General features: G+C 38.0%; 1 protein-coding gene across 2 annotated transcripts in view; it reads left to right on the top strand.

The window, feature by feature from the left end:
- Nucleotides 1–23,840, top strand: part of COL8A1 (collagen type VIII alpha 1 chain) — an 87,870-nt gene that overhangs the window by 44,509 nt on the left and 19,521 nt on the right. For both annotated transcript variants that reach the window (XM_058823498.1, XM_058823488.1), the window contains one exon: nt 11,100–11,212. The gene's annotated coding sequence lies outside the window, so the exon portion shown is untranslated. The remainder of the gene's footprint in view (nt 1–11,099; nt 11,213–23,840) is intronic.

Below are 23,840 nucleotides of genomic sequence, written 5' to 3' on the forward strand. Positions count from 1 at the left end.
CCCATCTTCCTTCATCAGACCTCATCCCTGTCAAGTCCAGTATTAAATTAAAATAATATATCCTTTGTTTTACTGTTTTCATAAGCAAATATGTTATCTACTAAAACTGCCAACTATCCTACTAAGATCTGAAATATCTTTTTAATGTTTGCCAGATGTAAAACTTATCCCAGTCAATCTTGTACTATTACTGCCTAAGAAATTAAAGGCATTAACCAGCTGCTGAGGAGGGTAAGTAATTTCATGCTTTTGTTTGCATTTGTCAGTTTTTGAGGGAAGAAATGGCTTGTATTTTTCCAGTTTCCAAAAGCTAAATGTTCCATTTAACTCTGTGCTTGCATAGCTTTAGATTATAATTCTGAGGTCCCACATGAAATCAATAATAAAATATAAATTCATAGGAAATATTTAAGTCCCAAGGAAATTCAAGGCCAGGTTGGATGGGGCTCCGAGCAACCTGCTTTAGTTGAAGATGTCCTTGCCCACAGCAGAGGCATTGGAACCAGATGATCTTCAGGATCCTCTTCCAACCCAAACCATTCTAAGATTCTATGATCCCCCCATCTCCCTATGACTTGGACACCAGTGAAGGTGTTTAAGTCTGTTAAATTCTCCACACTTTGAGTCATGGAAACAGAGGACGGATTTATTTTCTATCACATACAATACAGAAATTTTCTATGGGTAAAGTTATATCCGTGTTGAAAGTTAAAAGTTTATAGATCACTTTGACTGACATATCACCAAGATGTTATCCAGAACAAGGGTGGAACTTACCTATAAAGTGATTTTACAACTGTTGTAGCATATTACTTCAGATTAACTCAGGTTAAAATACCAAGGATAAAAGTAAGTGGGCCTAACTCCTATGGAGTTCTCCCACATGCACGTAAGTTTGACTTTAGTAATAATTGTAGTTTGAACTCTAGAACGGAGAAGTTATATTGCCATGTTCAGATGGCTACAATATGTAGAACAATTTAGATTCAGCCACTCCATCCCATTCTATCAAAATCCTTCTTGCTACCTCCTGAAAAAGCAGACATCAGACTCAGTTCTATGTTTATAGAAAAGTAAAATGAAATGAATGAACTAATATCATCCTGAATTTATCTTAATTAATCTAAAATGATACACATCTGATTTAGACTTTAAAAGACCATTTCCATTCTGCTGGCCAGCATCTTACAATCCATATTTATTCAATATCTGTGCTTTCTACACATCTTCATAAATTCAGATGTATTAGAACTGTGATTAAAAACATTCTATTACCAAAATCTTTCTGTTAACTTAGAGGAGGTATCTATTTTTAGAATTAGTAAATATTTTTATTCTCAGGAAATCATCAAAGCCTGGACCTTCTGTGGCTTTTTATAGCTGAAATATTTACAGAATCTCTGCTTAGTTATGTTTCCATTCAAACGGAAACGTAACTAAGCAGAGATTCCTGTTGCTGTCTGTAGGACTTCAGCTAATTGAAAGTACTTACTTTATTTTGCAGTGCTTGTGCTATCTCTTACTATATACATTTGAGGAATTTTTCAATGCTTTGTAGCAGGGGGTCTGGAGCTAGGGGTTCTTTAGGGTCTTTTCCAACCCATATCATTCTGTATTTATTCAATGTCATCATTCTTATCAGCCCATGTTATTAATTATAAATATTCAATGTACTTGCCATGTTTATTGCATGACTCATGCCTGACATCTGAGCATTGTTGCTGACTCGTCATACAACTCACCTTACAGCTGCTGTCTCTTTAAAGCTTTTAATCTTCACAGCTGTACAGCTGAGAGCCTAATGCAGTCACGTGTGTAAGTACCACCTACATAAACCCATCAAGGGATGAAACTTCAGAGCAGAAATTCCAAGCATGATAGAAACACAGTATGTGCTGTAAGTTTTAAGTGGCAAAGTACACTCATAAGATAAAAATAATTCAGTGCTTGGAGAAGTGGAGGCATTGCTTTTTGGGGTTAGGGAGTCAAGGGGCAGGGGAACATGAGATCTGGCTGAGTTCACAAGGACGTATCCCAAGTACAACACAGTTCAAGAGGTGGGATGTGTCATTATTCCTTCAAACACAAGCAGTGTTTGTGCTGCTACTCCTGGATAAGGCTCCATGTTCCTGTAGAAAGGAAGGCAGACCCACTAAGGCAGTATCCTGAGAGAGGAAATACCTCCTTCCTATGTCCCACATCTCTTACACATCTCCTGACCAGCCTTGGGGAGAGGACTTTGCCTCATTCCAGACACAAAATGGGAATAGTACCTCTTCCCTATCTTACAAGGTACTGTGAAGATAAATATGTGAATATTTAGGTACTACTGTAAAGATGACCAAATAAGCCAATGGCATGGGCTTATTAGGTACTATATTAGCATGGAGAGAATTCTCCTTCTTGCCTGTAATGGGAAACTCCTAGAATCTTGCCTTAAAAGGAACAGACAATAAACAGCATGAATCCCTAAGGGGAATGAAGAGGAGGTCATACTTTACAGTCCGTGTAGGCATTTTACTTCCAAGGGGAGCATTTTGAACATATTCTCTACTTTTTCCTTGGTAAACCTGAAAGCATTTTCCTCTGTGATAAAATGTACAAATATAGCATTACTCCTTTTTGATAAATAGTATTACACCATGTTCCTTTTCATTTCCTACTCCTAACCTAAGTATAAAACATGTCTGTTTGAGTATGTTTCATTACTTTGATTTTATTTAGGAGGAAAAGTATGGTGAAAAAAAACACCAGCCATACTTTCCTGTCATTGGCATTTTGATCCTTGCTAAATAGTAAATTCTTTACTGAATATGGGCTCATATTTAAGTGGGGGCATTTGCACCACTTTAATATGAGCCCATATTCAGTAAAGAATCTAATCACATACACAGCTCAACATCTGACGCTTACTGTCAAAAATAAATGAGATGCCTGCTTAATTACTTCATCAACTTAGTGCTCTGGAGACTTGAACAGAAAAGTTTTGCCTTTTGTTTATGATTTAAGATTCTATAATGACAATGTAGTAACTGTTTGGCAATTTCATCTCCTTTAGGCCTTTTGCATTTGCAAAAAATCAAAGGTATAGAGTGTTCTATATTCAGTTTTCTGGGTATCATCAATGAAAGATAGAATTTACTTTTGTTTGTTTGCTTGTTTCTGCACGTATATAGTGTGCAGATGACAGTCAAATTTGTTCTCTGCCCAGATATTTTTCATCTGGATTACATTTATGGAGTTCAGATCATTCTTTCAAATATGCACTACAGAAGTTGGCATAGTCCTTATGGGTCTCCCTAACTTTTAGAGAGAAATTACATAAAAGGATGTGATGTGGGTCGTGGAATTTAGCCAAACAAATTAACAAAGCAGCAAGAATTGCCTGGTGCCAGTCAGGGAAAGGAACACTACCTATACCTGTGATAAACAGAGCACATGGGTCATTGCATGATATATTAGCAAATTATGGGTTCTAACTTTTTATTAGATTATATAAAAAATGTGCATTTCACTTCATTTTTCCTTATGAGACTAAGCTGATAAAAATTCCAGAATGGATAAAGAATTGGTTTGTTGAGATTGGCATCAGTAAGGACCTGGAAAGTTTACATTAATTTTCTTCTTTTTTTTCCTTCTTTTCTTTTTTTTCTTTAAGAGGCACACACAAATAACCTGACTAAATTACACCATGCCCTTTATACCTACTGTGTCCTTTTACAAGTGCCTCTCCCAGAAACAGCTAGTCTTGGCTGCGCTAGCAAATCCTTCTATGTGTTAGTTAGAATCAGGAAAAATTTCAAGGCAAAAGTTCAGTAGTCCTAACAGAAGTTTAGATTTCATCATAAATTTGAATTTCTGTCCAAGTTCATGGTGTATAAACATACCACAGATAAACATGCAGAGATACAAAACTCTGTCCTGAAGGCCTGGCAAAATTTCTGTCTGAACCAATAATACCTCCTTATAATCTTCTTGGCCCTCAGAGGCCTGGTCCTTAATTGCAGTTCAGCATGTGCCAACAAACCTTTTCTGGGAAGGTGGTTTTGGAGGAATTACTTTCACTGAAACGCCTGAAAAGCTTATCAGTTATAAGCCACTATTAACAAGAAACACATCTTGTGATAGTTCCAGTAAGAAACTGAGTACCATTACCCCATGTGCTTGTGTTTACCTCCAGGCACAGATCTCACACATCGCCTGGCAAGCAAATACTAAATTATTGAATTTTCATGGACTAAACAAAATACAGCAACTATACCTATTTGCAAACAAGTTGCAATCACACCCCAGTAGCCTCTGATAGTCATGAAGAATCAAGTTACTGATGTTTGATGGATTATAGAAAATGTGTTTTATACCTTTGGAATAAGTCCAAAGTACTGCATAAACTAAGGTAGAAAAATTCCTTGGGTATGATGAGGCAAATTAAAAATTGAGAAAAAGGAGAACTTTCTTTTATTGGCTTAAGAGAGCGCCTTTACAGCTAGATACTGAAAGCATTGTGCTGGTTCCTAATTATTCAGACACATATTTCTCTGAATAAAGTCCTCAGGAATTGTCTGGTCAAGACTACCCATTTAGTTCTTAAATTTTCCATAAAGTGCCATAAATTGTCCATAAAGTGCCTGTTCACTTTCCATGTTTAGTGTCTCCTACATAGCATGAAAAAGTGGCATAAATGCAGCCCAGCCCAGCATAGTATGCACTAAACAGCTACTTTTGTTATCATCTGAGGAAAAGACAGATTTTGGTAGGGAGTGGGTAGGAACAGGGCCCCTGCTCATAAACCAGAAGAACAAACAAGTGGTGTTGAGCAGTTTATCTACCTAATTCACTCTCATGATGAGAAACATGGCTCCACTTCAGTCCTTAAGAGTAACTGGTGGACTTTACAGCACACATACAATTGCACTGAAATTGTCCTAAATGGCAAAATACAGGTCTCCATGTGGATGCTTCTATCCTTCCCCACTGTTTGCTAGAGTGGGGCCTGGCAGGCTGAAGTGTCTGTCAGGTCCGTATTGAAGCCCCCATGGTGCAGACAGGGAAGCTGGAAACTCTGATAGTGCACAGACCTCCCTCAAGGACTCTGCTTGCCTCCATCAGGTACCACAAAAAGTGCATCATTTCCCACGAGGTGAGGCTGCTGACAAGCTCATGAAGGAGGTTTACTATTTTGCTGACTTGAGCTCTTTGTTGGGTACCGGATCAAGAAGAAGGAATAAAAAGAGAATGCTCAGGGCCTAGAAAACAGAATACCTTGTTCACCCAACAGTGAGTCAGATTATAGATGGTATTTTCTGATCACATCAGATGGAGTGAGTAATGTTTCTTAAGTCCAATAGTGAGTGGTAACCTACTTGAGAGTGTACCCTGTGTGACTGATCCTAATTACTGTACTCTGGACAAAAAGCAAGATTATGTTTCATACACAGACTAAGTTACCCACATATACTGAAATAATAAATTCCCTTTAAACAGCAGTCAGAATTATTCTTTTCAAAGACAGAAAACACGAGATTTTTTAAGCAGCACAGAAATCCTATAAAGCTAACAGGAGTACTATCTCAATGATTCTGTATTTACTACAACGGAAAAAAATAGGCAAGAAGATGCCATGACATCCCATCCTTCTGTTGTTACTCTAAGTCACTGGTAGAAACTTGGCACCCCATTTCTGATGCAACTGCAACAAACTCAATTTTTCTTATTTTCTATTTTTTTTGTGTGTCTGTGAAAGAGCATAAAAATGCTTTTACCTCAGTGTTGCTCAAAATTTTGGTTATGATTCAGTCATCTCAAAATATTGAAAATAATTGCAACATTATGTGCTGCCAGCATTTGCAGTACAAAACTCTGTGTCTTTCTCACACTTTATTTAAAAAAGAACATTTTGCACCTCAATAGCTAGTTGTGGTTTTGGATCATAAAGCGCTAAGAGTTTTGATCTGTTCTGATTCCCACTCCTTCTGTCTCATTTTTCTCATGGCTTAGAACAAAATATTAATGTGACTTATCTGTCATAAGTGATTTTCACATCCTCTACCTCCTATTTTGGTGTGTGATTAGACAAACACTGTAGTTATGTAAAATTATTTGTGGGGTTTTTTTTATAATGGAAGATATGAATCACAGGTACTTTAAGCAAAAAAGACAACAATGTGAGGAGAAAAGTGAATTATAAATGAAAGCAACTTGTCTATATTATAATTAATAAATACTTTAAAACATGCTATTTCAATTTACTATTTATTAGTATTAAATATTGCAGCTGTCATCTCAAACACTGTAAAAGGAAGTAATAAATGAGAAAAAAACCTGAGTTTATGGACTGTCTTACGCAAAGTGAGTCCCAACTTTGATACCAAAACATTTGCAAGGACACTAATTATACTTGGAAAGCTGGAATTCAAAATTGTAAATATCAGTTCCAGGATGTTAATGTTTTCTGGTACAGTTGAGGAAATCCTAGGTAGTATGCTACTTTCAAAAAAGGCAATTATGTGTATATACTCCTGTAACTTTTCTCCAGAGCAACCTTCTATCTCACAGTAAAACTTTCTCACAAAAAAACCCTTAAAAATTCCCTAGAAAACAGAACAGTCAATCAGTACAGAAGTGATTTTGCTACAGAGGCATTTCCAAGAGTTGACCAGGTTCTTCTTTCCTCCCTCAAATAGCAGACTGAAATATTTTACTAAGTGGATCCAGTTCAGCGCAAGCTTCATTCCACAAAAGTCATTTGCACTTGGGCTGAATACTGAATCAGTAGGACTTAAATATCTGCTTAAAATAGAAGTTGTGTTTCTGTGACTACTTAAATTAAGTATGGATCATGCTGTTTCTGTGCTAAGAGAATACAGTGATTTTGTAATTTTATGCTTTTCTGCTTTTATCTTTGTGCATTTGAATTACAAACAGAAAATGTTGTTTTCCACACTCAATTAACACCTGCAGGTAGCAGACTGGAAAGGAGAGAAGACTGCAAACCACCTCACTACATTTGAAGATTATTACACAGAATTGTACTAATTGAAGATTAGTACACAGAAAATAAGTTCTCTCCTTTCAGATACAATTTTGCACAAAATAATTCTTAAAAGCAGAGCAATGAAATGAAACACTATCGGTCAGGAAATGCAATGCTTAAATGTGCTCTTAGGAGTTATTTCTCTCATTCTCCTCTCTCTCATATTCCCTCCCTCCCTTCCTTCTCCAAGAAGCCTTCTTGGGATTTATTTTCTCCATAGCAAAGAAAGACTCTTGTTGCTTCAAGTTGCTCACATCATGGCTTTTACTTGGGATTTCTCCCAGTACTCCTAATCTATATGTCAGGATCTGCATATGACTGAAACAACACAGGGAAGACAGCGATTGTATAAGTAGGAAATCTTTCAAGATACTATTTTTTCAAGTTAAAAGAAATTATCTCACTATTTTATTTCAGGGTGCCCCCAGAGAAGGAAAATTATTGACATCTGACTCCATGGCTTTGGGATGCTGAATGCTCATTTTATTAAAACTTTATTTTAATAAATATTTTGAAATTTATATTACATTATACTATATTAAAGAGATAAATACTATACTACATCATACTTGCTTCTAACTTCTCTCCTAACTGAAAAACTCAGGACTCTCTGCCCGAGAGTCCAGACCCACACATGTGGATCCAATTGGTCACCTTGGGTAAACAATCTCCAGAATACATTCCACATGGGGACAAACACAGGAGCAGCAAATGAGATAAGAATTGTTTTGATCTCTGTGCTTCTCCAGGAAAAAATATGAGAGAGAGAATTATGTCCCTCTCTGTTCAGAGATTGTGAATGCCACATCTCACCATTACAGGTTATCAGTTCTGAAAGTAGTTAAGTGGAGGAATGCACATCAAGTGATTGGTCTCAGAACACTAAGAGCTGGATGATGATGATGATAATAATATATTAATGTTAAATAAAGCATCTCAAAGTGGCCAGGAGTTTCCCTAAGAGGAATCAGTGGAAGCCTGTTGAGTGATCTACTGGAACTGGAATTTATCTTTTTATTTGTTACACTGTGTAGCAAAACCAAACTCCCAGCTCAGGGCATCCTTGGAGCGGACAAGGCAGGCAGGGGTAGCATTGGTGGTGTGGGATGGGGAAAGATATGAGAGTGAAAGGTGGGGATTGAGTGGCCTCTGTGTGAGGAAGTTTAAAGGAGATATGGCATATTTTCTGCTTATGAAGCTGCTTCTCCTCCTTGTGACTCCTTCTTTTCCTTCATTTCTCTCCTTCTCAAAAGGAAGACACCCAGAGACCTTCCCTTTACTTCCATTGTTTCCAACATCACCATCTGTACATTTTTCTGTTCTTTCGTGATTGTCAAGGATGGGTCAGTCCTGTTTTGGAGGGATGGCAACTAGGCCAGGACCAGGGCAGAAAGGCAGAGAAATCCTGCTGCAGATAAAAGGACTGATGTGACTGCTGCTGCTGTACTGGGGCCCTCTGGTACACACTGGCACTCCTATACCCTCTCCCTAATCGCACAAAGGAAGTAACACCAGCATGGATGGTACATACAGGAGGCAGGAATGAACTATTTGGCTGAAATGTCTAATCCCTCTCTCCTCAGTCACAGGCAAAGTAGCTGCCATCCCCTTCAGTCTGGCAGGTTTCCATTTTGCTAAGTGCACAACGCTACTTCTGACTTAGTGACTTTCCCTCATTGACTCAAGAAGCTGAGCCAAAGCCCCAACCTCAAATACCTGCAAGTTGCAGAGAAGTTTGTATCCCAAACTGAACTGCAGAGCACAGAGGTGTCTCTAATAGTTCGGATAGGGTGTAGATGTGTTCTGAATTACTTCCTCATCCTTTGAAGCAGAAGGCCTGTTTGGCAGGATAAACAAGGAGAACCTACTCTTCAGAAAACTAGGAAGCAAATGACAACTAAGTTCTGCGTAACGCACTGGCAGTTTCTGCTCTTCAGGTGTTAGAGTCCTCTCAGAAAGGTGGCAAATACACATTTCCTTGTACAGCTCCAATGAATTGGATGAAATAAATTGCAAATAACCCACGCTACTCAGGCATTATCTCCTATTGGTTCCCCAGGTGATTACATATTTCCTAAACTGCACCCCAAACTCATCGGGGATCCGCTTGCAAGAGAGGGGTGAAGTCAGGAGAAAATCAACACAGATTATCTATAAAAGCAAGGATCAATTGGAGACCAGATAGGTATTGCCAGAAAACTTAGCCTGCTATCATTACAGAGATTTTTTAAAATAAATTTTACACCAGAGGTCAGAAAACTTTGTCATGATTAATCTAATCCATAGTCTAAGACAAAAGGCCTGAAAAGAAGCCAGTTTCTATCCAAAAGGGGTTTGGGCTTTGAGAGGAAGGTGCCTATCAGGCTGCTATGGTACAGCAGCTCTCATATCCTGTTCTGGGACTAGGTGGGCAACTGAAATCAACTGAAGGGAGAAACAGATTCCAGCCAGCAATCAGAAACTCACAGGCTGGGCGGAGATAGTGTACCGTGGAGGTACTGGGGCTGTTATTTGGTCTAGCAGAAAACTCTCAGCTGTCTAGAAAATTCAGTAGTTAAAATGCACTGTTCTGAGAATAATTTAACTAGTTCTTTTTGTCAGATTTGAGAGACCTTACAATAGCCCTGCTGTGGCATTCAGATGAAACAGGGTAGTGGGCACATTTCAAACAGACTTGAATAAATTCTGAGATAGAACAGTCAAGCAGGGTTCCCTTGGGAACTCAGTACTCCTCCCTTTCCAAATGCTTCATGCCCCTGAGGTTTGCATGGTCTCTTGGTGGCCAGGCCACCCAGGGCAGAGCTGCCTGGGGTCCACTGGGTGCTGGGGTACAGGGCACTGCTGCAGCACAGCCTTGCTAGTGCTCTTGAATTTGCATTTTGCCCTGGCTGATAAAATGCTTAAAGTAAATTGAGAGATACCTTTGGGTGTGTTTGGCTCCTTGGAGTTACTCTGATTGGTGGGAAACCAATGACTCTGGAGAGCAAAAACACAGGCAGGGAAGCTCTAGGCCAAATATCTCAATTTTCAAACACAAAGCAAATCAGCACATGAGGAGTGATCACCCTGCTTTTCCATGAGCTGGGTTGCAGGAGCCCATGGCTCCCTGTAGGACACATGCTGAGCAGCAAGTGCAGTGCATGGTGAGCAGCTGAGGGCAGGGGCTATGCATAGAGGTGCAGGGCCCTCCCCACCTCTGATCCAGCACAGCACTCGAGCAGGTGCTCACTCCACTGGAGAACACTCATCCAGAATTGCCCATCCACAACTGAACCCCAAACGACTCAATGGCAGCTGAACCCAGTAAATCACAGAGACTCTTCCCAGTCATGTCAGTGGGATTTGTGTCAGGCAAAGCACATAGGACTTGGTAGCAGCTGTGTGAGAATGATCAGAATATAAAATAGAAAAGCAGATTTTATTTTGTATAGAACACTAGCATTGTCTGTGGCTCCCCTTGTTAGTATCCTCATATTATGAATGCAGTAATGCTTGGGACTTTGGTAGTTCCCAAGCACAATGCCTCTTGGGAACTAATGATTTTATTCATGCATTGCATGAAAGGGTTTATATGTAGATTTTCATGGGCACGACACACATGGAGAAATTTAAGATTAGGCAAAAGTTTTTCATCTGTATTTCAGACTGATAATTTTATACCTTGTAATCTGAAAAAGTTATGCAGTGTCTCTGTAGAAGGGTGGGAACAAGGCTCAAGGCACTTTTGAAATCCAAACCCATATTTTGATTTACAGCATAATTATTACAGGATTGCCAACAAAAACACCGAACACTAGAATTTTTGGTCCATATTCAAACTGCTACATCAGTTTTCGCAAGCACTGAATAACTAAAAAGGCTACTCAGTGAATGAGTTGCCAGGTTTTCATACTTCTGAACAGTAGACCTTGAATAAGAAGCTGGAATAGGGAATTAAAAGACTAGGTTAAGCCACTATATTTGAAATTTTTGACTAATGGTTCTTAATGTTTCTGGGGGGGGTGGGCGTGGGTAAAAGAGGAATATTATCCTCATACATTTCTTAAAAGCTTTCTTTTTCCCTTAGGACCAACCTAAAATCAACAAAGTAACACCAGGCCTAACACAATCAGGAAATCTGTCCCTCAGAGTGAAAAGCAGCCAACCTGTCCATCTTCTGCCCTATCCCAAAACCTCAATGTAAGTAAGCTTTGCAGTGTAAGCTTTTGTAATGTAAGCTTTTCAATCCTAAGCAAGTTCTATGTAATGCCAAAACCAAAGCACAACAGCTTAAAACTGAAGTTGTCATAAAGCCATCACCTACACAGGATTTGGTAAGTTATTCAATTGTTTGCTATACACCAAAGCTTTTGAATTTTGACTGGAAAATTATATGGTACATAAATTTTGGTAATCATCCTCAGCAGCACTTTTTATCATAGATAAAGAAATCCACCCTTTCAGTCATTCTCCATTGTTTGATAGGAGAGAACATGTATGGCATTTGGCATATTTGTGTTTCTGTAAAGAAGATTGGTTTTATTCTGGAACTAGAGTGAGCCATGCTGTTGATGTGCTTTTGTTCCCCATAATGCATATGTACATGTGTTCACTTCCAAATGTATGTACATGCTAAAATAAACAGCAGTAACATTCATTGAGAAATCCATACTTAATACAGTGTTTAGTTTAGCTCAATAATGGGAAGAATATGTTAAACATCATTCCAAGCCTTAATGGAAAACTTTCGGACGAGACATTAGCTCATGCTGTCCACGGTTGTCTTATGCCTATGAGTATTGTTTGTTATCACATGTGACTTTTGGAAAAAAACCCACATTATTGCTTAACAAGTTGCATTGCAGTAGTGTCCTGCACTGTTTTGATTTCTAGAAAGCTAATTAATTGAAAGAATCCACATGGTAAGAACTCATCATGGAAATCCCTCAGACTTTCTGGACATCTTTTAAGGAGGATGAGTGCCACATTCAGTAGCGTGATTTGTCTGAGATGAAAAACCAGCAGGGTCACACAAACATGGGACCCCACTGGGGAGCTCTGAACTATGAACCCAGTGGGGTAGACTGGTGAATGACAAGATTTTAGGATATCTGGCCACTCCATGGCTGAAGCTGTCCCTGGTAACTGTCTTTACCTGGCATCAGCTGCTGTGACCTACCCTACATCAGGTGCTAGAAAAGTCCAACAAGAGAAAAAAGAAGGAACAAAAAGCAAAAAATTGCTCAAGACTCTAGCCCACAAACTACTGACAGAGAATAAAACACTTCTCAGTTTTTACATTCTCCAAGAGCATCCATAAAGTTTTAGAGCTTTTCCACTTAAGAAAACATCCATCCAAGAATGGCAGTGGACTTTGATAATTCAGCTGCGAAGTTTCTGTAGCAGTTGATAAAAAGACTGTAGAACAACTCTGCTCTGTTCATTAATAATTTCTTTAAACCTTTCAATAAATATTTTCTGGTGTTACATAATATAGATCACTTTTTAAAAGTATTGAGTTTTCAGTGTTTTAGAGTCCTTTATTACAACAGATGAAACAGTAATATAAGCTATTAAATATAGCTGCTAGACAGAAAAAAGCAACAGTTAAGCTAAGTATTACAAATTAGCACCCACTACTTTTCATGAGTGGCAAAACTGCTTTGAGAAAAAAAACTGTCCTCAACAATTCACAGATATCAAGGAAAAGAGAATTAAGAGGAAAACAAAAAGAGGTTGAAAGTTCTGGAAAATATTGTTATTTCCTCTTTTTCTTTTAATCTATTCCAGTGAATAGAAAATAATTTCAGCAAAACATTCAGATCTGGATAGAAATATACCTCAAATAAAAAGGAAACAAAGCCCTCTATCTGTAGCAAGAATACAGAAAATTTTCAGACTTGAGAATCAACTGGCAGATAAACCTGAAAGGCATTTGGGTCAAATAGAAGTCCTGAGCTGCTACCAAAATCAACAGTCTAATTGTCTCAGCTGAAACTGGGGCTTAGCTGTTTGGTTTCCTGTAACTAAACCTTGCCACAAACAGCTCTGTGAAGTTTTTCCTCCAATAATAAAATAAAACAGAGCAAAATTAAGATAAATATAAGAGACAGTGAAGATGAGTATATAGTTCCCAACATAAGAGGGGAGCAGATGTTAGAGAAAACTCATGAAGGTATCAAAATGGTTCTTGTCAGTTCTAAATGGCTGACATGACATTTCTTTAAAAATAAACAATCAAACATCTGAAAGTAATTGCTAGACTAAGGGATTTATTTTATTTAGGCAATAAAGTATTTTAAAAATGTACTTAGAATGTCTAGCCTGCTTAAAATTGCTTTGGTTTTCTACACAATGTTGTGGTAGTCACTACCCACCCAAAAGTGGTATTTTAATAATATTTTAAAATTGAAAAACAACAGTTGAAACAAAGAAAGCAAAACGTTACCAGAATGCACAGCTTGACTTCAGACACTTTCTAATCTGATCAGGAAGCAAAAAAAAACAAAAAAACAAAAAACAAAAAACCAAAAACAAACAAACAAAAAACCAAAAAACCAAAAAAAAAAAAAACAAAAAAAAAAAAAAACAAAAAAAAAAAAACAAAAAACAAAAAAAAAAAACCAAAACAAAACAAAACAAAAAAAACCCCAACAAAAAAAAAAAAAAAAAACAAAAAAAAAAAAAAAAAAAAAACAAAAAAACAAAAAAAAAAAAACCACCTGTGCTGAATTCAGAGGCACTGAGTCAGGTGATAAAATTATACAATTTTATGTGGATTTACTGAGGTTATATCTCAAAATCCAAAGCAAACCTAAGCAACTGAAAGTAATGTTTCAGTTTATATAGTCTGATATTTTTTCTGTCTATCCTTTCTCCTGTTGAACTGCCTTTTATGCCTCTCAGTGTACAAACTTCTTGAACATAGGTATCTCCTCTGTCCATAGTTTCCTCCTCATTTTCTCATGCTTTATGTACCTCCATTCAGTCCCTGCTTATCTGATAGTAAGAATTAGTTTACTGGTCTGCCTTTCCTGACTTGGGGAGCTGGAAATACTGGAAGATTTTAGTGGAACCTAAACCTCAAATTACTCAAGTATTTATGGAAAGGTTACCTTACATTTCCAGGACCATTTATTTTAAATAGGAGTCAGTTGTTGGACTCCTTCACTCACTTATGAAAACCGAGCTTCAGACTCCTCACAGCAGCTTTGGATGGGAGGACATTAAAGGAGAATTACAAAAGAAAAATCTTTTCCAAACATAGCAGTATTATTCAATAGCTTAGAAATTTACTTCTCCTGTTGGTGAATGTGGTTTCTTTAACTAATCCAAGCATTATTGTGAATAAACTCAGTGGTTGCTTTTGTCTGTGTTCTGAAGAAAAGGGGCTTGTTTAGGGCTTTAGTAGTGATAATTGACACAAAAAACTCCAGTACAGAAGAACACATAAAAAGAACAGGATAAACTTGCCTCCATGAATCATTAGAATTGGGGATGTTGTATAGAATCCTCCTGCTTTCTGTTAGTAACCACGATGACAAGTTCATGATCTGAGGCTGTACAGAGCAGAGATCTGAGGAACCTGCTGCTCACTAAATTCTCTGCTTCTGAGCCCCCCTACGCCCCAGACCAACTCACATGAAAAGAACTTGAAGGCAGTAGGCAGCAGATTTTTATTTTGGTAACAGGAAGTTTGTGGAAGACTGAAACAATGTGCCTCTCTGATTTGAGAAACAGTTATACCAAACAATAAATGTTCTTATGGGTTTTGCATTATGCATAAATCCTCCTGTTTATATGCTAAAGCATCTAGTTTATTAACAGGTAACTCATTAACAGTCACATATAGAGCATACAGCTGCCATCATCACTTTGTCAATGTTTTCCGCACATTTTCCATAGTTTTTACATTCAGGGAAAAGTAACACTAAGTGAAAACTCTTCTTTCAAAAGCCTTGTTAACATAATGTACCAATGAAATTATTCCTTGTGAACTCAGTTCTTTTGGATACACCAATGTATTTTCTATGCAGAAGTCTCTCAGGAAATGGCTCATTTTAAGACAGTTTTCTAGACTCTAAAATGTTCAGACACAACTCTATTAATGCCTTTGCCTTGTAAAATTCAATGAATGCTACCACAGTGTGAAATGAAATTTGAAATACAGTCAGAATAATTGCCCATCTAATACTAAGAGTTCAGCTAAAACATTTGTTATATAATTCAACCTTATATTTAATTTCAAAGGAACTTTATGTAGCTGTCTGGTTTATTTAAATAACTGATTAGGCTGTCCTGTTTTAATTGGCAAAGTTATGCAAATAGCAATGAATATTATAGTTCACAGTAGTTTTCCTCAGGAATAAGAATGGTTGAGGTCTAAAGGCACCTCTAGAAGTCACCTTGTCCAATCCCCCTGCTCAGGCAGGAACACCTAGGTTGCCCAGGACCATGTCCAGAAAACTTTTGAATTATTTCCTACTATGAGACTCCACAACCTCCCTGGCAATCGATGGTTTAGTTATCCTCAGTTTTTAGTCACCCTTAGTTTTTGATGGTTCAGTCACCCTCAGTTATCTACTCACTCTACTCACTCTCACAATTTTTACTTTATACATCTGAAATGTCCTCTGCACTTGTTCTCTGCAACAGTCTAGCTCCTCATTTACAAGGTTGGATGAATGTTGAAGCACAAGGCTGAAATCAGGGATATTTCATTTAAGAAGGTGATGCAGTTCTTTGCTGCATGTATTTTGGACCATTTAGTCAGCAGTCACCTGTGTGTTCCTGTGTTAATGGAAGATGGTGTAAATGGAGTCAGATGTGCAGCAGCAAGGATTTGCAACACAGCTTGGGAATGTGAGTTATGCCAGCTGATGGCAAAGCTAAGACTTTGGCAAAGCTAAGACTTTGTATAGAATATTTTCTGCTTCGGGTGCAAACAGCATATTTCATGCTACTTTGCTTGCATTACAGCCATTTTTAAGCAATCCACAGAATGGAGACTAAGTATTTTGAATGTGCAAAAGGTCTGGTATGTGTTCAGGTCCCCCCTTCTGTGCAGTGTTTGTGAAGCTGTCCCTTGATAAATTACAAACTGAAAAGAAAGAAAAGGCAACAGCTTGTAGCCTCTGCTGAAAGTGTAAATAGAAATTTGAGTTTAGCAGACAAAGTTCACAGTTTGCAGTGAAAGGTCAGAAGGATTTCAAGCATTTTTGGTATTTTGTCTCTGCTGTCTGCTCAATATCAAGCAAATAAAACATCCCTGATAGACAGCTTCCAATTCTGTATACTTGACTTTCCTGCTCAGCCTGAAGGAACATGTGAAGTTCTGTCTTTGGCATTCTGCAATTACTTTAAGACACACCATCCTAACAAAGCTTTAACACATACTCAATCCCAACTTTTGCTGTGATGTTTGGTAAGCTAAAAGACTTACCCAGCTCAGGTAGGCCCAGTGGTCTGCAGTTTTTCTGCTAAAAAATTAGAATGATGAGGAAGAGTTATATAATATGTTAACTCTCAACAGGACATGTTTGTTTTTTCCCAACCATTGTACACACTAAAATATATCAAAGACTTTTATGAGAAATCTCCTACAATCTGCAGTTGAACCAATTGATTCTTGGAGGAGTCTGACTTTTTATTGTTATATTATAATTTTTGCCTGCAGTGAGTTCATTCCCTCTTCTGGATATTATTAACATCTCTTTTAGGAAAGGCTTAGCTCTGGCCTCAAAAACACTGACAATGACATTTTTATTTCCCAAACTCAATTAAATATATACCAAGTGGAAATTGTTTTCCTGGAGGTATGTAACCTCAGAAATCTAAAGAAGAGTTATATTACTATGTATCTCAGATGTGACTACAACCACTGCTTTTTGTGAAATTACTACTTGCTGTATTCAGGACTGAATAAATGGAAATAAATGTGGAAAATGGAAATGCTGTGGAAATGAGAAAAAAAAATCTTCTGTGTTAATCTTGTCTTTGGGTGCATCTCTCCTAGATTCAGAATTTTTAAAGATATCTTAGGTGTGTGATTGGGATTAAATAGTAAAAATAGGACAGACGGTGAGCCAGGTGTTGGCTGATTTTTTTTGCAAAGTGTATCCTTTTAATCTCCCAAGTAAGCTTTTTCTTTGTGTTCCTAACTTCACAACCTGTGGCATATCTCAGCATGATCATACATGAGGAGATTGTTGTGCGCACTGTGAATGCCAAAATACCCAAGCCCACTTTGTGTCTACAGGTGTTGAACATGCCTGGTGGGGTTTTCCCTGTTCCTCCCACAGGCATACTTGACAATGTCATGAGAGATCTATTTCCAATCTCAGATGCTCACATACTTTGCACACCTTGTCCTTCAGGCTTGGGGAGAATACCCATTCCAGTCATTGTGCAACTTATTCTTTCATACACATATTTTTATACCTTGAAATACAAATTTCTTTAGTTATTAAACCTGATGTCCTTTGTACCTGGCTCAGAAGTTTCATTACTCGCATGAGTAACAGTGGTTCTGAAGAGCTGAAGATTTAAAGTCTTGCCAGACAGTCCTCTTTTGACTTCCCTCTCCTTTTGATTTTCTCTCCCCTCTGACTTTTTACCTAGATATGGACAATTTTTCTCTGAGATTCAGTAGTGCTGAATGGAGCAGAAAAGATGCCTAAATGTAGGTGTTTCCTCCTCCCACCATGGCCAGATGTGGAATACAAACGCCATTTCCCATTGTGATTAAACTCAGCCAGGAATTGATCTGTCCCCTAAATGGAAGTTATAATGCATAGGAAGTGCAGACACACTCAAACTTTGTTCTCTTTTTCCCCTTAATCTAAAATGGTTCAGATCAAAGGGCTGATGCCTACCCATTTTCTACTCACCAGCAGAAAAATCTGCAGATTTTGCTGTGCTCAGAGGAAAGCACATTCCAACATGATACATTTCCATCATAGCTAGAAAACAAAGCCTTTTGACAAATGAGAGAGAGTCTAAAATTTAAAACATGGTCTAAAGACAAGAAGGCAGAAACGACTAAAAGGAAAGGTATTTCTTAATGCTTAGTTTATATAATATTTGCCTTCACCCACACAAGGAATACAGTGCTTTTAATGAGCTCTCTGTAGGTGATCAAAGTACCTGAAAGAAAGGCAGACTCTCCTCATTCAAAGGCACAGGAAAACACCATGTCTTAAAATACAATTTTACCTTTACCAGAAAAAAATATCTTTCATTTATCACAACACTGAAGGCATTGTAACACAGCTGTTCTTCAGCCAACACGGCCTGCAGCACCTATATAAAGGACAGTTATGTGAGCATGTTTTTATTATTTTGCTTTTCTTCTTTGAAACACAAGAGGGTTAGATGTGTCTGTGCTGATCGGGTAACTCACGCCACCTGCAGGGCAGCTTCGTACCGAGACGTATCTGATCTCGAGGAGCACCCATGAAAACCCAATGCAGTTTCCATCCTGATCAAAAATTGCCCCAACAGACATTTGACCTGGCTGTAGCATCTATAAGAAACATTCGATCTTCAGATGCTACACCATTTGGCATTCAGTGTGCTTGATTTTATAAATATACTTTATAAATATTTTTAAAACGCCATTTTTATTGTGGTTACAGATAAGTTTACAAAGACATTTAATTCTTCTTTGTTATTGCCACAAATTAGTTATGGTGACTGTGTCTGGAGATAGAAAAATTATACAAGATGGCTTTTAAATGCCAAACCCATTCTGTCTAAAGACTGCAGTAGGGAGTCTAATAAACACCACAGTTTACAAAGCTGCAATTGCTTATAAGAGCTGATCATCCCTGAACTGCCCTGTGCAGTGTTTGCATTAAGCCAAGATGAATCCCAGAGTGCAGCTTTAGTGCTAAAGAGGAAAATGTCTTGGATTATAGCTGTAGAAATAGTACCCTATCCTTAGGACCAACACTATTGCCTTTACAGAACCGTGCAAGTATCAGCCTTCCCAGTGCTTTCAGAGGCTCATTTCTATCACCCATTTCAGCTCTCTTTTTGCTCATTAGCACTGCCTAGTCCTTAAGTCATAACAGGTCACCTCCAAAAGCAGGTCACAAGCTGAGCTGCTGAGCTTGAAAGTGGCACCACTGATGCTAGTAGGAGTCCTTCCCTCTCGAGCAAAGGGTTAATCCTCTGGGACAGCAGCCCCAGGCTGGCACTGGGAGAGGGTGGAGGTGGAGGAGCCAGAAACTGCATAGGTGAAGACACAAGGACTGCAGCACTCCTTCCCCACCCAGCCAGAGGACTGGAAACAGCCTGTGGCAGGAGTCCAGTGTATGCCCAAGACATGGCCTACCCATGCATTTTACCCAAATCATGCCTTGCTTTTCTTGTCTTCCTTCAGCAAACCAGGCCTTTTATGGCATGACAAAGACTTACATGGTCTGGAATAGTTTTTTTCACTTACATAAAGAAAACTATTCCAGACCATACTACACTGTTTTCTCTTTTTTAATGTACTAATGTGCAGCAGGTCAGTGTGATTTTTGGTCAGTGCTTCTTTACTCTCTCACCACCTACTCCCCAAGACTTCTGCAGTCTCAGTGTATGCAATATTGGAAAGTTGGCAGTAAGGAGGGTTCCCTTCCTATCTGTCAGGAGATAAATTAGCTACAAACATAAAGTAGTAGTTCTGTTCAGTCATGATATCCCAATTTTACACATGGACACTGCCATTGATTCAGTGGAGGATTCTTTTAAATTACACTACTCAGAGATGAGCATCAGGGCTTAAACTTCACTCTTCTCTCACAAAGTGCAGAGTTATTGTAAAGCTTCCTTCCAGTAAGACCTTCTTGACAAATGTCTTTTCAGGAAACAACTCTTTTGCATCTCACAGCCTTGAAGAGAACCTGAAGAAATGTTTCTGCTCCTCAAACAGACTTGTGGTCTCTGTGTGGCTTTATTTGAAGTCAGAGGTTCAGAGACACCTGTAAACAGTCACCTGCAGGGACTGGAAACTGGGAAACAATGCAGTGCATAAAAGAGCTTACTGCCACACTTAGAGTAGATTCATTGGAGAAGAGTGTAAGCCAGTACTTCCTTCATTTTCTTGGGGCAGCATGTTTTCCTAGGACATGGGAACAGTATTTCACAATTATCATTTTCTAACCCACTCCCCTCCAGCACAGTTGGAAGAGAGAATATTGGATGAGAACAGTAAACATTCAGCATGTGCCTGTTTCACCATTCTGAATCAGAGCACCAGCCCCACATTCAGAGATAGCAACTGTGGGAGGCTGTCTTTCATCTGCAGTAAAAAGCATTGGCTTTTCTGCACACTAACATTTCAACTCATTTACAATGTGCATTCTTTGGCAGCACACAGCTGAACAAGATCATAGAAATGTATTTTAAAATGTGGTAACATTCAAATTGTGTTTTCTTTGAGAAGCGTCTGTGTTAAAATGACAATTACACTGTTGCATTTCTTCGCAAAACAATTCAATTTAGGGTTATTATTTTCAGTCAGTGAGGCATTATCACCAAGAGTGAACAAGGCTGAACTATGAAAAAGTTTAAAGTATCTTAGTAATGAGTTTAATATATTTGGAAGTCCTGGATCCTCACATGCTTTTTTTGCACTAATTTTCTGTGCTTGGACAAAGATCAAACATAGTTGTGTAGCTGGCACACAAATATGCATGATCACTGGTGAAATTATAAAAAAGGCTAACATCTAACTTGTCCATGTCATGTTATTTGGCAAAATAATGATGTAATTAAATGGGTTTTAGTACCAAAAACATATGTATCCATTTACTTTTAAACTTTTTTCCTCCTCAATTTACCAAATAACGCTTTTGTTAGAGAATAAAATTCAATGAGCTTCACATGTAATTGGTGGAATTCTTCATCACAATGGGAAGAGAAGCTTCAGCACACAGATAATGCAGCAGATTTATAGATCTGATTGCAGCACTGACCCTTGGCCTGCAGAGCTCCCAAGCAGGCCAATGAGGCATAGCCTTTTCCACAGGTAGGAAGTGGGTCTGCTGGTGGCATCAGCTAACCCATGGTGAAGAATATGAGTAGAACATTTACAGCCCTACTTCCAGCTAAACCAAGAAATCTTTGGAGTATGATATGTTGATTTCATGAGTGTTTAAAGAAATTTCTGCAGGCAGTGGGATCCACATGTGCGTTTTCATGGGAGTTCGTTGTAAAACAATAGTCAAGTCTGAACATAAGTATGTATTTTTAATGTGAAAGGTTTACATTACAGGTTCTTTCCTCATTTTCCTACTGCCTGTAGGCCTGTACACCAACAGAGACATCTAAAATCTGGTTTCATTTAATTAAATGGGATCTTTGTCACCAGTTGAAAAAAAAATCTGATATATGAAATAATGTCTGTTCTCATTACATTTCCAGCCCAATTTCCAAGATTTTGGGATAGTTTTGAATAGGTGAAAAGAATGATAAGAAGAACGTTCCCTTAAAAGAAAATAATTAAATGCAAGCAACACTCCCACTTATGTTCCAACTCTTCCATCTTTGGAAAATTTTCTTTTAGCTCAGAGGGGCTAGTGAAGCTGTTCATCTGGGGCATCCCATTAAATGTCATAACTAGCAGCATAAGTTGCAGTAAAATGGACTCAGTAACAATCACTGTTGTCCACTTCAAACCAGACACATTAACCACTCTGATAATTTCTACAGCAGAATACCAATATCAATAAATAGGTGCATGCCAAATTTGGGACTCAGTGATATTGGTTCTTCTCCTTATAAATGGGAGTTACCTCCACTGCAGTCAAAATGCTTCTATAACTGAAAACAGAATCTGGGCCTGTAGTAGATACCTGTTTATTTAGCTGCACAATAGCTGGCCAAGGTTTGGGTATTTTTAAGTTAATACAAACCAGAATGATTCTAATTTTACTGCCTGAAAATGGTAATGTCATAGATCTAAACTGACATTTTTCCCTTGCCAAAATATTTTGCACTGGCACTTACTGTTGGAAAGACTAATTTTTTTTTCTACTGCCAAGAACTGAGTAAAAGTTAGCCAAATTATTCAGTTCTTAATTGAACAAAATTCTCATTGTAGTTTTGCTTGATTAGGAAAAACAGGCTGCAGTCTACTGCATGGATAACTGTCTGGGTATGTACAAGATGAGATTAATTTTAAAATATTTAACAACTAGCAAATTTTATACAGGTTACAGTTCTCATTGAAATTAATGGGGTTATCTACATATGCCAAACTGCCTGTCTGTACAAGTCACCAGTACTCCAACTCCTGAGTTTCACAAGCTTCTAATGTTGCTAATTGTTACATGGAAGTAATTAATGGAATTACTTGAGAAAAATCTATTCCAGATCATGAAGTGGCCCAAATTACTGAACTCTAGGAAATATACTTTTTACTTTACAAAACAGATATTCACCAGTATAATCAATGCACAGGAACTGGTGTGACACAACTTTCTGAAAGTCATAGTCTCTACTGCATGTAGTTTTCCATCATGCCTGTTCAGATTTCTGCATTTTATCTGTGTCATAGATCCTCCCAAAGAGAATTACTAGACCTTCATAGTCAGGAGTTTTCATAAAGTATTAAACTTCAGCAATCATTTTTTGCCTGAGGCAGACAAGGGAAAACTAGCCAGGAAATTCTTCAACAATATTGCGTTAATAATTTTGCATTTATAAATGAAAAATAAGTAGGCTTGTCTTCTCTTCCATAACAGTTATCACTGGGCTATGAATGCCACAGCAGTGTTGAATGGTCACAAAACATTGATGACTGCAAGTGCAGGAAAACACAAATCTCTCCCCTTCCTCTGGATAACTTGTGATTGCTTAGTCCTCTGAACACTTCATTTCAAGTGTCACATTTAATCAAGATGAGGACTTCATTTCAAGCCAAAGACATAACGGCATGTAATCTTTATTACAGTACCCAAAAAAGTAAATAATTTTCAATAGACCACTGTTAAGAGACTGATTTGGGGATTAAATATTAAGCACAAGAAAGGATAAAACAAAAGGATAGAACAAGATATAGCTATTAGTCATAAAGAGAGAGAAGTAAGAAGGAATTCAGGAAGACAAGAACCAGGAATAGATTTTAGCAGCGGTTCTCAAGGATGATTTATGAGATTTGTACACATATTAGGAGATAATCCAGTCTAGAAGCTGAATAGGCAAAAACCCCAAAACTGAAAAAAAAAAAAATATACCAAATTGAGGGGTTTTTGCAATTTCTTAGTGATTTTGATTACTGGTACTGCCTTTTAGGATGAAAAGGAGGGTGATAATTTATTTCTATAGATACTATTCAAAATGAATCCATTTAAAGGCAATAACATTGTAATGTGGCAGCAGTTTGTACATTCTGCTCTCTGTTTCTTAAGAGATGAAAACTCTTTGAAAGTTTGCTTTACTTCCCCTCCTGCATTACTCTGTACTGCATCCCCTCTCTGCAGCACAGGTTACTTTCAAAAACCTGTACTGAGAACAGTATCTAATGAAAGAGCAAACATGGATGCCATATACTCCCAGAGACTATAAAATCTTTTTGATTTTTGTCCAGTACAATCACTGCTGATTTATTATTAAAGCTTAAATCAGTGACGATGGAAGAAATTGGATTACCTCCCAGTTCCAAGCAGAGAGCTGTTAAATCTCTGGTATCTCAGTTAATTTCTTCACACATTCTCCTCCTATCCAGACCCAGCTCTCCTCCAGATGTTTCTTCCTTTGCCTATCATGAAGCTGCTGTGCTCTGCGGTCCCTCAGTGTGAAATAGTTATGTCAGTACAAGCTACTCATATAGATG

The sequence above is a fragment of the Ammospiza caudacuta genome, chromosome 2, assembly GCF_027887145.1.
Source record: "Ammospiza caudacuta isolate bAmmCau1 chromosome 2, bAmmCau1.pri, whole genome shotgun sequence".
Classification (NCBI taxonomy): domain Eukaryota; kingdom Metazoa; phylum Chordata; class Aves; order Passeriformes; family Passerellidae; genus Ammospiza; species Ammospiza caudacuta.